Source organism: Chrysemys picta, chromosome 9, assembly GCF_011386835.1.
Source record: "Chrysemys picta bellii isolate R12L10 chromosome 9, ASM1138683v2, whole genome shotgun sequence".
NCBI lineage: Eukaryota > Metazoa > Chordata > Testudines > Emydidae > Chrysemys > Chrysemys picta.
In genome coordinates, this window is record NC_088799.1 from 51,093,483 (window position 1) to 51,109,105 (window position 15,623).

Consider the following 15,623-nt stretch of genomic DNA (forward strand, 5'->3'; position numbering starts at 1 on the left):
ACTGTATGTAATTGATTCCATTTAACCAATTCTAACTCTCATCTCTATCTTTTTCCTTTTATGAATAAACCTTTAGATTTTAGATTCTAAAGGATTGGCAACAGCGTGATTTGTGGGTAAGATCTGATTTGTATATTGACCTGGGTCTGGGGCTTGGTCCTTTGGGATCAGGAGAACCTTTTTCTTTTACTGGGGTATTGGTTTTCATAACCATTTGTCCCCATAACGAGTGGTACTGGTGGTAATACTGGGAAACTGGAGTGTCTAAGGAGATTGCTTGTGAGACTTGCGGTTAGCCAGTGGGGTGAGACTGAAGTCCTCTTAGTCTGGCTGGTTTGGTTTGCCTTAGAGGTGGAAAACCCCCAGCCTTGGGCTGTAACTGCCCTATTTGAGCAATTTGTCCTGAGTTGGCACTCTCAGTTGGGTTCCGCCAGAACCGCATTGTCACAGTGGCGTAGTCGTGCTTGGATCCACAGAACCGGGTCAATTAAGCTTTGGATCAGAACCCCACGTTATCCAAATTTGAATTTTGGGATTGAGAGTTTGGTTGGTTAAAGAGCAGTTGCAATGGGTGAGCAAAGAGCATATGAGGGCCTTGACAAAAAAGCCCTGAAAGATTTGTGTTCAGAAAAGGGGATAAGCTTTAGAAAGAAAGCTACAAATCAAGAACTGAGAGATCTGTTAATGGCCAGTGATCAGAAGGCAGAAGCAATTGAAAAGCAAAAGGCAGCAAGTAAACTTCAACTTGAACATGAACAAAGACTGGCAGAAATTCGATTGCAAGAACTAGAAGCTGAGGCAAAAGTGCAAAGATTTCAGCTCCAAGTCAGAAAAGCAAGGGAAGAAAAGCAGAAATTGTATCCTCTTGAAAGTCCAGTTTATAACAATGTTGGTATGTTGTATAACTCTGAGCAGTTGTCTGGGTGTAACCAAATGTACCCCAATTCTGCCACCTTTTATGTAAATGCTTTTACTGTGTGTTCAGTAAAGGGTGACTCCATAACTGGTGCCAATGCTCTGTATGGGAGTGGTAATGAAAGATTCACAGAGAATGTAAAAGTCAATGGTAAAAGCTGTGTAGGGCAAATTATGGCTTCTAACATCACTCTTGTTAAAGCAGATCTTGTCAAAGAGGAAGATTATTTACCAAATCAGAGTGTGAATGTTGTAGTCCTCTATGAGTTTACTGTCCGTGTGCCTTTAGCCAGAATCCACCTTGAATGGAATGGTGCTAAGCATGAGGTTATAGCTGGTGTAAGGAAGTTATTGCCTAAGGATCTTTTGATTGGGGAAAATGTTAAAGCTTTGTTCAGTCCAGGTGGTCAGTCACAGGACAGGAATGATCTTAAACCTGTGTCTATTGTGGGCAATGATTTGCCTGGGGAGGGTTGCTCCAAAGGTTTGTCTGAGAAGAGCTATTTGTCGGTAAATGAAGTTTCTGAATGTCGGTCTAGTGTCTCAGAAGTGAATCTGGAGTTGAATCAAGAGCAGCAAAATCTTATTGGGCAGGAAAATGTTTCTCTGGAGCAGACTAAAGAGGATGGTCAGGTGGAAACCCTAACTGAGGAAGGAAAGGGTGGATTTTTGATGGGTGATGCTTTGGTGGCTAGTACAGCTTGTAAAAGTGAATCTGAAAAGGGTAACTGTGATTTGCTGGCAGTGGCTCAGTGTAGTAAAAAGAGCAGTTTATCTGCTGGGAGTGGCAAGGTGCCTGGTAAGGAAGCTGCCCCACTCTCCCAGTCTTTGTCTGTAATCAGCCCTGTGTGCTGGGACAAAGGAGAGGAAGGCAGGAAAAGTTTGGAGGAGCCAAGGCGGCCTTGTGAGCTGATGGCTTTGTCTAGTCAGCAGTTTGGGAAGGCAGGGAGAGGGGAAGATGAATGTCCCTATAGCTTACCTGTTTCCTGTGTGGAGAATAGTGACAGTGAAGGAAATGTGCCTGTGTCTGTCAGGGGTATTGACTTGCCTATGGAGGAAGCTACCTCAGTCTCCAAGCAGTTGTCTGTGAACAGCCCTGTGTGCTGGGACAAGGGAAATGAAATCCCGAGCTATTTGTCTGGTAAAAAAGGTGTCTCCAGCTCTTCTTTGTCTGTGGAGCAGACAGAAGGTGCCTTTCAGCCTGTGATGGTTGAGAATAGTGCAGTTGTCTCAAAGTTGGTTCTGAATTCAACTAAAGCCCAGGAAGGGAATGGTCCTAAGTCTGTGTCTGCTGGGGAGAATGGCACTGTAACTAAGTTGCATACAGTTAGTGTCTTAGCAAAATCCCAGAGACCAGACAATTCTGGTGCTTGTATTTTGCCTATTGCTAGTGTGTGGTTGGTAAAGGGTGTAGCAACACGGTCTAATCAGGGTAATACCCTAGCCGGGGCACATGGAGAGCATGCAGGTGATTTGGTTGTGTTACCTACCGACAGTTTAACAACTTGTAGCAAAAAGGAAAAAATTCCTAAGCTTGTGTGTGGCAAAGAGAAGGGAAGTATTTCTAACCTTTTATCTAGGAAGTCTATGGGTTCGCCTGAAAGGGGATTGTGTAGAGATCTGCCTGATGGGCCAAAGGTGATCCTGAATGTAAGTAAGACCCAGACAGAGTCTGTTGTTGCTCAGGAAAGTGTGCCTTTAGAGCAAGCCCTAGGTGAAGAGGGTAAGGGCAGAATTTCTGTGAGGGGTGAATTGCTGCTTAGAAAAGCTCCTGGAGAAAGGAATCCTCATGGTACTCGGTGCAAGCAGTTCCCTGCAATTGAAGGGTGTGAGAGTGATTTAATCAAGGAAGTTTCAGTTCCTAACAGCCAGAAATTTTCTGTTGTGAATGGATCCACTGACTTTCCTTTCGAAAGATCCAGTGTGGGTAGCTTTGAGAAGGTCTCAGATGGAGTAAGAGCTGTTAAGAAAGTTGAGCAGCCCTATAACCGAGTGGCTGTGTGTGGCCAGCTTGTTGGGAAGACAATGGTGTTGGAACAGGAATGTCTCCATTCTAATTCTTTAAGTGAGCAGTCTGTGCTTCAGGGTCTGAGGACAGAATTGGTTACTGGTGTTTCAAAGCAGAACAGTTTTATGGCTAAATGCTTGAGGATGCAGGGGAGAGCAAGCAAACTCTCACCCTCAGACTCTTTGGATTTGTGTGGTATCTCTTTAAGACAGAGTCCAGCCTTGGAAATGATAACAGTTAAGGATATGAAAACTGGTGGACTGGCTTCTGTCTGTGGTAATGCAAATTACTTGTCTGGCTGGGAGGGGAAGGACTTGCTAATAGCTGTTAGCACAGAGAGCCCACCCCATCAGCCAGTAGATTCTGTTAAGCAAGAAAAATCAGGGTGTGATCCTGCAGGACAAGGAGGAAAGAGAAAACTGAATTTTGCAAAGGAAAGCCACAGGTTAACCCTAAAATGCCCAAACTCCAATGGTATTGAGCCAAAGGTGTGGCATGACAACCATGATTGTAGATGGACACTTGCAATGGATTTGTTGTTAATGCTAATGGTAATTTTGTAACTGATGTGTTGCTATTACCAAGAACTGTAAGAATGTACAATGTTCCTAATCTGTTGGAAAATCCCTTGAACATGTTAAAAGGAATACATGAGAACACACTTTATGTTAAAAGGCCTTGCTATACTAATGTTTCATAGTTGATGCCTGTAAACAGTATTGGAACTTTTCACAGGAGAAAAGACATTCCAGACCTAATGTACTGTATGAGAAGGGAAACTAAGGCACACTACCATATTGCCTTCATGGCTAAATGCCAAGATTCCTGTACTATGAACATCATTAATATCTGCATTTATTTGATGTTAATTGGGTTCCAAACATTTGCCCGAGCTTGTATGGATAAAGTAGCTGTTTTCTTTAGCTCTTGGCAAGGTCACATGAGACATACAGGAACCATGCTGCAAGAGCAGATCCAATCCACTATTGTTCTAACCAAGTTTTACCTTGTTTGTAAAGAGGTTCAATCATGTTGTTGAACACAATTTTGATAAACCATTTCGGTTGTTCTTTAGCCAGCTAAGCCATAGTGAGATAAACCCAAGGATGGGGAGCTCTTGGGATGCAGTCAGTGATGTTTGTGTCATCCCTTCCTGCATCAATTTTGCGTTGGGGGTGTGACGTTATTGATATAATCTGGGACCATATAGATCATTGTTGCAACCAAGGTCCTGTAGTGGCACGCAAATCTTGTATAAAGGGGGTCAAATGGGGTGTCTAAGACAAGGTTATGGTTTACTGGTTATGATTATGCTGTCTATATGTGTGTATCACTTTTGTAGTTGAAGTTATGAATATTGGCTCTATACTGTCTGTATTTCAAACTTATGCTATGCTGCTGGGTGACATCCCAGACAAACTGGTGTTAGCTCTGCCTAGCCTGCTTGATGGCCCATTAAGGACCATCAGCTATACAATGGACCCATTGAGAGAAGGCAGATACGCCTTGTAACTCAGCAAAGTATGCAGGGACTGGCCCATGTGACTCCAGACTCCATGTTGCTGTAACTTTCCACAGTAAGAACAAAGAGGTGTTCTTACACCTGGAAAAGACTATATAAGGCTGATGCCTCATCTCCATCTTGTCTTCAATCCTGCTTCATACCTCTGGAGGAACTTTGCTACAAGCTGAAGCTTTGAACAAAGGACTGAGGACCCATCCCAGCGGGGGATGTATTCCAGAGACTTGATTTGAATCTGCAGTTTATTCCATCGCTGCTGCAAGCCTGAACCAAGAACTTTGCCATTACTGTATGTAATTGATTCCATTTAACCAATTCTAACTCTCATCTCTATCTTTTTCCTTTTATGAATAAACCTTTAGATTTTAGATTCTAAAGGATTGGCAACAGCGTGATTTGTGGGTAAGATCTGATTTGTATATTGACCTGGGTCTGGGGCTTGGTCCTTTGGGATCAGGAGAACCTTTTTCTTTTACTGGGGTATTGGTTTTCATAACCATTTGTCCCCATAACGAGTGGTACTGGTGGTAATACTGGGAAACTGGAGTGTCTAAGGAGATTGCTTGTGAGACTTGCGGTTAGCCAGTGGGGTGAGACTGAAGTCCTCTTAGTCTGGCTGGTTTGGTTTGCCTTAGAGGTGGAAAAACCCCCAGCCTTGGGCTGTAACTGCCCTATTTGAGCAATTTGTCCTGAGTTGGCACTCTCAGTTGGGTTCCGCCGGAACCGCATTGTCACAGAGGGCTATTCCCTCTCACTTTTTACCAGCTGACAAGGCAAACAATGGGGGGGAAGGGGCAGAGAGGAGCAAGCGAGGGTGGGCCTCAGGGGGAATGGGCAGTGCATGGGCAGAGGTTCGGGGGATGGGGCAGTGTGAGGGCCGGGGAGAAGAGAAGGGGCAGCATGAGGGTGGGGCCTTGGGGGAAGGGGTGCTGTGGGGAGGCAGGACGATGGTTCCAGTGCTGGTGTCCCCCCCACTTTTAGGGCGCTTCCGCCAGTGGCATAGCCAGCTTCTAAGAGGAGGGGGCGCAAACATAAAAAAGGCACCCCCCCTTGGCTCCTCCTCTGGCCACGCCCCCCTTGGCTCCTCCTCCGGCCGCCCTGCCCCTCCCCCCCATGGCTCCTCTGGCCCTGCCGTGTCACCCCCGTTGCCCCCCCTCACTCCTCCGGCCGCGGCTGCTGGCTGTGCTGCGGGCCGCATACCGCGTTCCCCCCCCCCCACTCCTCCGGCTGCGGCTGCTGGCCGCGCTGCGGGCCGCATGCTGCGCCCCGCCCCGCTCCTCCGGCCATGCCCGCCGTCCCCCATGGCTGCCGGCTGCGCAGTGGGCTGCCAGCCTGTGCCCCCCCCACTCCTCCGGCCGCTTTTGGAAAGGTGGGGGAAGCGGCTGCTTCCCCTGCACCCCGCTAGCTACGCTACTGGCTTCCGCCGCTCCTGCCAAACAAGTGATGTCGTTGCCAATTACTGACTTCAGCTAAAAACCAACTTGAGACAGTTCACCCTTATTTCCAGGCTTAATCCAGAGCAGATTTACAGCCTCCTTTCTGCCCAAGAAGGCCTTTCCTCCCTGTCTCTTCCTGCTGACCAACAGCTTTTCTCTAGCCCCTGGGATCACGCAGGCCCTGGTTTTGGAGAGAACGCTGCTAGTGAGGTGGGAAGGGCCCCGTTGGTGCTTTTTAAGACAGAGTCTTTTTGTCTTTTTTAAAACCATCTGCAACCACCCCTATCGGTCAGACACCTTCTTTTTAGAAACCGTCTCTTATTTCATTTCTTCTCCTTTGAACCAGTGTTCTCCCTGCTTACTTCCTTCTGACACATAACTTACTATTTTCTAGGCTTTCCTTCTACTTGCTAGTCAGGGCCCTGCCTTACAACACAGAGATTTCCTTAGCCAAACATAAGCCATCTCTAAGTCTTTAATTTCCTCTTTCTCCTACACTACGGACACCACTCTATATAAAAGTCCCTCTCTCTAAAACATATCGTAGGTTTTTTCAAAGTGCAGAAAGCTTACTATCAGGTATTCTTTGCTTCTCCAGCTTTCTGTGCTCCTGTCTCTATCTGCACAATGTGGTCAGTCGTGCTCCTATCTCTTCTGAACCCACTTTGCTCCGATTTCTCATTACGTGTGCTGCTAATCTCACCATCACCAGTTTTTCCATCATTTGACTAAAACATGCTGGGAGGGCAGTTGGTCGGGATGCCTGAGGCGGGAGCACATCTGGAGCAGGTGCATTAGGTTCAGTGCCCTGCCTCGATTCTAGGGGATTGATTACGTGCTGCTGCACAGCTAGATGCCTCTGGCAATTTCAGTTGGAGCGGTGCAGAGCTTTCGTGACTGAATCCAAAGCCAGGTGAAACTCAGCTAGCGTCAGAGCCGAACACCCAGATGAAACTAGCCACGCTTCGAGCAGAGCAGTGCGGGGTCCACAAATCTCTTGGCTGGGTCTGGGAAGGCAGGGCAGTTTCAGTCCTGGGTCTACAGTTTTGCAGGTAACAGGCTTCTGGGCCAGTGACCGGCTGAGTCTCCCTTTAGGCGGGGCAGTACGCCAAAGGACCATGCAGTACGCAGCTGAGCTGTGCAGTCTGTCACCGGCAGTCACAACCTTGGGCCCGAAGGCGGGGATGGATGGAGGGCACAGGGCTTGCTCCATCCCGTTGGAGCTGTTCCTGTTTCTAAAGTGGGGTGAAAGGCCACATCTGCGACTAGCAGTGACAGCAGCCAGGAGGCCTGACCGAACCTCCACACAGTAGAAGCAGGCCTGGAAGTTCATTATTTGAGGTTGGGGATTATTATTTTACCTAATCGCCAGGCCAAAGATGATTATTAAAGATGCAGCATGAGACCAACAGAAAGAACTCACGGCAAAAGGCCCACAGTGCCTTGATGCAGGAGACATGCCTTTCAAGGGGCTGCAGCTGCTGTTGCGGGAGTGGGGGAGGCAGTTGTATAGATTGTCCCATGCTGGAGTGTGTGTGTGTGTGTGTGTGTGTGTGTGTGTGTGTGTGTGTGAGTGAGGGGGTAGAAGCACCCAGGTCCCAACCCTGCAGGGAGCCCCCTTGGGTTAAAGCCCAGTGGGAAGCCAGGGCATAAGCAGTTATTAACAAGGATTCACCTGGACTGGAGTGGGTCCGATGCCCAGGCTGGTGCTGGCTGCCGAGATGGCAGACCCAAGGGGGCAGGTTGTCAGGGAGCAGCTGCACACATGCCCTCGCAGGCCCGGATTAAAGTCTGAGGTGGGAGTGTTAAGGGCTGATGGGTGCTTTGATGTCGTGAATGATGCTCTGCCATGGACCTCTGAGGTTCAACACCTGGAGGCTGAATTTGCACAGCCAGAGCAGGGCTATTACAGGGGTCCAGCGCGGAGCTGCAAGGATTAGGGATGCCTTGAGGGAGCAATTTGAGGCTGAAAACCAGCAGTGATATCTGGTGCCCTGCAAGGGAGTGAAGTGCAGTAGTTCCAATCTTTAGGAATCAGTGTTTGCTAAGCAGACAAGCAAACTTGTAGTGCCTGTTTATTTCCTGGGCTAAGGAGTCTTTTACTTTATGCAATAATAAAGAATGTTTTCAAAGCCAAAAAATCCATTTATTGAAAAGAAAAAAAAATATTTATTGAAAAGAAACAAAGGGGTGGAGTGGGGAACGGTACAATCACAGATTCGCGTATGTCCTGTCTGGTGTGCTGTGCAGTGAGTGCTGCACTTCAGGATAGCTATACTGCATGGTGATGGGGGTTGAGTGCAGAGGGTAAGGGTTGTGGTTTTCAGGGCTGGGTGGTGAAGATACGGTGTTGGAGGCAGCGGGTGGTGTGAAGAACACGGAAGTTAGGGAAAGTGGGTTGGAGGTGACAGTGGGGCACAACGGAAAGAGTTTTGGGACAAGGGCTGTGGGGGGGGGGTGGCGTTTGCGGTACTGCTCCTTTTTCTGCATGGCTATCAGCTCCTGGATAGCGTCTGCTTGGCGCTCCAGGATGCTTATGAGCCGATCAGTGCTTTGCTGCCGGTGCGTGGTGCTTTTCCGCCGGTGCGCTGCATTTTCCTACCGGATCCTGTTTTCTCTCTCCCTCCAGTTCTGTGCTTTCTCATTCTCTTTAATAGATTGCCGCATCACTTCTTGCAGCATGTCTTCTTTGCTTTTTCGTGGTCTCTTCCTGAGTCTTTGCAGTCTCTGAGCAGGCGATAAGAGGGACGGCTGAGGTCTCAAGGTTGATGCAGCTGTATAGGCAAAATGCAACATTTAACAGAGGCAGCATTGTTTATACCAGACAGAGTAATGATTCCCCCCGCACTTAAGGAGTAGAAAACACAAAGGGTCTACACAATTGCATAATTTTCCCATCCAAAACAGAGCACACATATCCCACGGGAGCCTCAAAATGGTGAGTAAGGGGGACTGATTGTTTCAGGGCCGCACTGTCCTTTGGGTTTCTGTGCCTTGGGGAGAGCCAACAGCTTCAGGAGGCACCTACACTGAACACTGTCCCAACATTTTCCACAGGACTTCGTCCTGGACAATATCTCGCTGCTGAGGGTGACCTGGGAAGCAAGGGAGGGTCTTCTACTGCAATGCGGCTTCCACCCTGGCCCATATGCAGCTTGCCTGTGTGCAGCAATGGTCCCCCCGCCCCTCGCGGCACAGTGGCGCGGACACGTTAGCCTGGCTGGGACAAGGACCACGGTGGCTCTCCCGATAAACCTGCGCAAGCGCATTGCACACGTTCTGGATGAGACATTCGAGGAGATTACCGAGGCCGATTACCGCGATGTGATAAACCACATCAATGCACTATTCCGCATCTAGGCATGCATGCCTAACCCTCCTCTCCCAAAGAGCCCACACCGAAAAAATTCCTTCCTGAAAAAAAACCCGCTTACCGGGAACCTGCTCTTCTGTTTGTCCTCCACAAGTACCGGCCACTGCGACTGGCTACCTTCCTCTTGGCTCGAGAAGAGCTCCTGGCTGCATGGCTCCAGGGATTCTGGGGTGTCTCCATCCAGCCCACCACCCTCACTCCTGTTTTCCTCCTCCTCCTCCTCCCCGCCCCCACACCGGCTCTGAAGTGTCCATGGTGATGCTCGGAGTGGAGGTGGGGTTAACCCCAAGTATCGCATCCAGCTCTTTGTAGAATCAGGTCGCGGGGGGAGCACCCGAGCGGCCGTTTGTGTCGCGGGCTTTGCAGTAGGCATTCCGCAGCTCCTTCACTTTAATCCTGCACTGCAGGGCGTCCCGGTCATGGCCCCTTTCCATCATGTCCTTTGATACCTTCCCGAAGGTATCGTAATTCCTACGGCTGGAGCGCAGCTGGGACTGTACGGCTTCCTCCCCCGAAACACTGATGAGGTCCAGCAACTCGCCATTGCTCCATGCTGGGGCTTGCTTGGTGCGTGGAGGCATGGTCACCTGGAAAGATTCGCTGATAGCACTGCACTCCACGCCACGCCGGGGCTGAGCAAACAGGAAGGGGATTTTTAAAATTCCCGGGGAATGTAAAGGGTGAGTCACATGGTTGGTTACCTGAGGCCAGGGCAGTAGAGTTTGAACTGATGACCAGAGTGGCTAGAACAGGCATTGTGGGATACGGCCGAATAATTCTGGAGGCCATTCACAGCGCATTGGGCGGCCACACTGGCGCTGCAGCGCTGCAGCGGCAGCACATTACTCGCTATTCCTCTTGGGGAGGTGGAGTACATGCAGCGCTGCAACCACGGAGATACAGCGCTGCAAATGCCTTGCCAGTGTGGACGGGGAGTGAGTTACAGCACTGTAACTCGCAAGTGTAGCCAAGGCCTAAGGCTTCCAATCCATGTGCTGGGCAGCTTGTGTTTAAAACAAAGGAGACATAGGACGCATGGCAAGAGACTATAAAAGGCAGCTGCAACCTCTCCATTTTGTCTTCAATCCTGCTTCTTACCTCTAGAGGAACTTCGCTACAAACAAAGGACTGAATGACCCTTCCAAGCTGTGGATGTACTCCAGAGACTTGACTTAAGCCAGCAGCTTATACCATCACTGCTACAAGCCTGAACCAAGAACTTTGCCATTACTGGATGTAATTGATTCCTTTAACCAATTTTAACTCTCACCTTTTTCTTTCTTTCTTTCTTTCTTTCTTTCTTTCTTTCTTTCTTTCTTTCTTTTTCTTTTTCTATAAATAAACCTTTAGATTTTAGATACTAAAGGATTGGCATCAGTGTGATTTTTGGGTAAGATCTAACTTTTAAATTGACCTGGGTGTGTGGCTGGTCCTTTGGGATCAGAAGAACCTATTATTTGATGAGATGGGTTGTAAAGAACAACTCATCTCTGACTCCAGTGTTTTTGGTGGTGATATAAGAATTGAAATGCCTAAGGAAACTGCCTTTATGTTTTCTTGTTAGCCAGTGTGGTGAAACAGGAGTTTATTTTTGTGGTTGGTTTGGTATATCTTATAAAAGAATAACCACCAATTTTGGGTTGTGTTTGCCCCATTTCTCAGCAGTTTGTCTCAAATTTGGAATTCTCAGTTATGACCCACTAAGACATGGTTACACCGTGTCTGATGGGGCGAGCCAAGGAGTGCCTTGGCATTGGCCAGGCCTTATCCAACTGCCAAGCGTCTGTGATGGGTAGGTTGGGGGCTTTGTGCCAACCTCGGATGCTGGCCCAGGAACCCTCAATGAGGCAACCCCCTCATCGTGGCAGATGAAACAACAGCGGAAGGTGTCCAACCTGAGGATGGGCATATTCCAACTTCTGCCTTCAAACAGGGGGCTGGAGAGCTGAATGGGGGAGGGGATACATCTGCTTTCACCTGCCCCTGCCCCGCAGTCAAGCACATGTAGTGCTGAGTCTGCCTCAGTTTCCCCTTTGCTCAGCCAATCACAGTTTAGCCCCATGCCTGGCAGTTCCTCACTATGACTCCAGCCAGATCGCTAATAGTCTCTCCCCACTTGGGGCAGTAAAAAGTCCAGTGGGCTGGTAATAGCGTGACCAGACAGCAAATGTGAAAGGACGGCGCGGGGGAGGGGTAATAGGAGCAGGAGCCTATATAAGAAAAAGACCCTAAAATCGGGACATCTGGTCACCCTAGCTGGTAACCCTAGGACAGGGTCAGCAGTCTCTGACCTCTTGGGATTTGGACCCCTTTGCTCTGCAGGCTCTCCTACCCCCTGGGCTGGGGCTGGAAAGGGACCCCAGGCCTGCCCCCTCCTCTGGGCTCTGATCTAGGGGCCCTGTGTGAACAGCTGAAAGCAGCCAATCCCAATACCACCCTGCTTCCCACAATGCCTCTCTGCTTCCCAGACTCACCCTGTGTGATCCTCCCTGCCGGCCCATTGCTGAAGGCCCCTGCTCTCCCTGGCTCTGCAGCAGCCCTGCCCTGCTGACCTATCTCCCCAGCTGCTGCAGGGCTACCACTCAGCCCCAGCTGAAAAGGCAGCATGGCTCCCTGTTCACCCTTTAGTGCAGGGGTGGGCAAATCTTTTGGCCCAGGGCCACATCTGGGAATGGAAATTGTATTGTGGGCCATGAATGCTCACGAAATTGGGGGCGGAGCGGGCTGAGGCCGCATCTCTCTGCTTCCCGCCACCGGTCAGTGCGGGGGCCAATCCTTTCCCTGCACTCACCAGTGGCAGGAAGCGGAGTGCCACAGCTGGGAGCTGGCGGAGTAGAGCAGGCTGGGGCCGGGCTGCTCTGCTTCCCGCAGCTGCAGGTGAGTGCGGGATCAGGGGAAGAGGTGGAATGGGGGCAGGCTGGGGTGGAGCAGAGGGGGAAGGGTAAGAGGCAGGGCAGATGGAGTTGCCCAGGTCCCCCCCAGGGACGGCCCTGCCCCTTGCAGGGGGGGCCGGCTGAGGGATAGGGCTGGTCGCCGGTGCTGGTGCTACCATGTATGCAGCATGCAGCTGCCTAGGGCACCATGAAATTTGCGGCAATTTGGTGCCCCAAATTCCATGGTGCCCTATGCAGTTGTGTATGTTGCATATGCCTAAGGACGGCCCTGGGCGCCACCCCTGCAGCTCCCATTGGCCATGGTTCCTGGTCAGTGGGAGCTGTGGGGGGCGGCGTTTGGGGCTAGGGCAGCATGCAGAGCCCCCTTGCTGCCCCTACCTGTAGGAGCCAGAGGGAGTACATGCCGCTGCTTCCGGGAGCCACGCAGAAAGCCCCCGAACCTGCTTCCCAGGGGGAGCTCAAGGGCCAGATTAAAAGGTCTGACGGACTGGACATGGCCCATGGGCCGTAGTTTGTCCACCTCTGCTTTAGTGGCTGGAACAGCCTGGGGTCTCCTGGTTTTGAATGTTTGGGGTGTCATACTGCCCCTACATGTCTGTCTGTTAGGGGTTCCCTTTGGCTGCTTTGCTTTGCTTTGCCAGGATTCCTTCATACAGCTCTTCCCACTGGGGCTCAGCACTGCCACAGGGGCTGGACCTGGTCTAAAAAAAGTGGGGGTGACTGCCATTTTCTACAGATATGAAAGAGAGAGCGCAGCTGTTCTACCCCCTCCCCCCCGGTCCCTGTCAGTTCTGCATCCACATCCGTTCTGCCCCCCAGTTCCCCATCAGTTCTGCACCCACATCTGTCCTGCCCCCCAGCTCCCTGTCCGTTCTGCACCCACATCAGTCTTGCCCCACAGCTCCCCGTGAGTTCTGCTCCCACATCTGTTCTACCCCAGCTCCCCATCAGTTCTTCTCCCACATCTGTCCGGCCCCCAGTTCCCCGTCAATTCTGCACCCACATCCGTTCTGCCCCTGTGACACTCTGTACCTCGGGGGAACACGCAGCCCCCATGTTCATCCCTGTAAAATGATTGTGGGTATCCAATGCAAAGTTTGTCATGTCAGGTGTCTTTGGAAGGTTCGTGATGTACTGAGCACTGCTGTTATAGTGATGTTATAGTAATTGTTACAATAATGTTATAGGTTATAATTTCATGTATATAGTTATGAGGCTGAAAATGTATCCTCATGGCTTAAAGTAAGCCCAGGCAAATACTCTCCAAGAACAGAGAGGCAGTTCACACCTCATTGGGGCAGGTATGGGACAAACCCAGCCCAGCCTCACAGGAACAAAGGACACTGGCCTAGGCAGCAACAAAAGAGGGAGCTGGCCCCCTTTCTTTGGTCAGTTTGGAACTGCAATGAGATAATGCTCACCTGATTCTGAAGGGTGAGGGGGCAAAGCCAAGAGGGAAGAAAGGCCATGATAAAAGGGAGAGATGTTTGCCATGCTTTCTCTTCCACCTACATCTACAGACACCACACCAAGCGACTGAAGTGCTGATCAAAGGGGAGAGACTGGCTGAAGCGCAGCCAGCCAGCCTATGGTGAGACGCATCTAAGTTTGTAAGGGCACTGAAGGTGTTAAGATCAGTTTAGAATGAGTTTTGCTTTTATTTCATTTGACCAAATCCGACTTGTTATGCTTTGACTTATAACCACTTAAAATCTATCTTTCATAGTTAATAAATGTGTTTGTTTATTCTACCTGAAGCAGTGTGTTTGGTTTGAAGCGTGTCAGAGATTCCCCTTGGGATAACAAGCCTGGTACACATCAATTTCTTTGTTAAATTGACAAACTCATATAAGCTTGCAGCATCCAGTGGGCATAACTGGACACTGCAAGACGGAGGTTCTTAGGGTTGTGTCTGGGACCAGAGATATTGGCTAGTGTCATTCGCTTGCAAGTAGCTGGGAGCAGCTTATGTGCCAGAGGCTGTGTGTGAACAGCCCAGGAGTGGGGGTTCTCACAGCAGAGCAGGGTAAGGCTGGCTCCCAGAGTCAAGGATTGGAGTGACCTAGCAGATCACCCATCCAGATAACACCAGAGGGGAACATCACAGCCCCCCAGCTCCCTGGCGAGCTTGAAGCCCCCTCGCAGAGGTAGTAGAACCTGCCCCAGAATCCCCCATTCCCCAGCCGTGGAGACAGCTCTATTGCTAATCCCAGGTGTTCCCAAAGCACAAATCAGGCTTCAAAGTCATGAGACTGGCTTCAAAATAATAAACAGTGTCCTTTCCTTTTGCCTTCTGGCTGCTGAGTCTCGAGGGGTGGGCGGGTCACATGCTCAGGCTCTTCTCCTAACTATGAGGGTGTCATAAACATACAGCTAAGGGTAGCATAAAATCCCTCTTTACCCTGTAAAGGGTTAATTCCTCTTTTACCTGTAAAGGGTTAAGAAGCTCAGATAACCTGGGTGACACCTGACCAAAAGGACCAATAAGGGGAGAAGATACTTTCAAATCTGTGGGGGAAGGTTTTGGCCTGGGTCTCTTGGAGCCAGCCAAGAAACCAGTCAGGGAAATTCCATCTTCTTAAGTATATCTGAACTACCCTTAGCTGTATGTTTATGACAGAGGGCTAGAAACTTAGCTTTTGTAACTGAAAGCTGACGCTGGCTCCCTCTGACCCACCAGTGCTGGGAGGTCTAGTCCCAGGCAAGGGGCTGCTGGAATGGTGGGGTGGGCAGGGGGATCCCCATGGAGGTCACAGCTGAGTGGGAGCCAGGGAGAGCGAGGCCAGAAAACCAGTCATGCTGCAGGCCCAGCTGCAATGGCACATCTGGGCAGAGCTCTGAGGAGGCACTGCCCACCGCACAGCAGAGGGTAACGGGCCAGCCAGCAGCAGGATCACCAGGGAGAGAGGCGAGCCCAGGGCAGAGCCCAGTCCTCACCAATTGCTCCCCTTCTTGTAGCCCACTGGGAGTGACGGGGCCCCTTGGAGAGGAGCAGGCCTGGGCTGTGGAGCAGTAGGGGTTAAAGCCCTGTGGCCAGCAGCTGAGAATGGCTTCCACAGCCTCCTGCATGGCAGCCTCAGCTCCCCCTGGGGAGGCGTGGGGGGGGAAGAATGACCATGTGGGGAAGATCCCGATTGTCCCAGGCCAGGGGGAGCTGGTGTCCTCTCCCAGGGCTCAGCATAAATGACCCGGCTTGCGGCGCCTCGGTTTGTCTGGTCACCCCCTGTGTGTGGATAACTGTATGTGCCCAGGGCGGGGGTCTGCAGCCCCAGCCCCCTCCTTGGGAACAGGATCACATCTGCATGTCCTGCCCTTGCAGGAGGGGCTGTGTTGTCCCTTCAGTGCCAGAGGGGACACTGTAACACAGAGTTAACAATGTAATGCCCGGCCCAGGCCAGAAAGGAGATGGGGGGCCTGCAGGGAGCTGAGCAGCTGTGCTGACACAGCCTGACACAGGCAGGGCGGGGCTGGACTG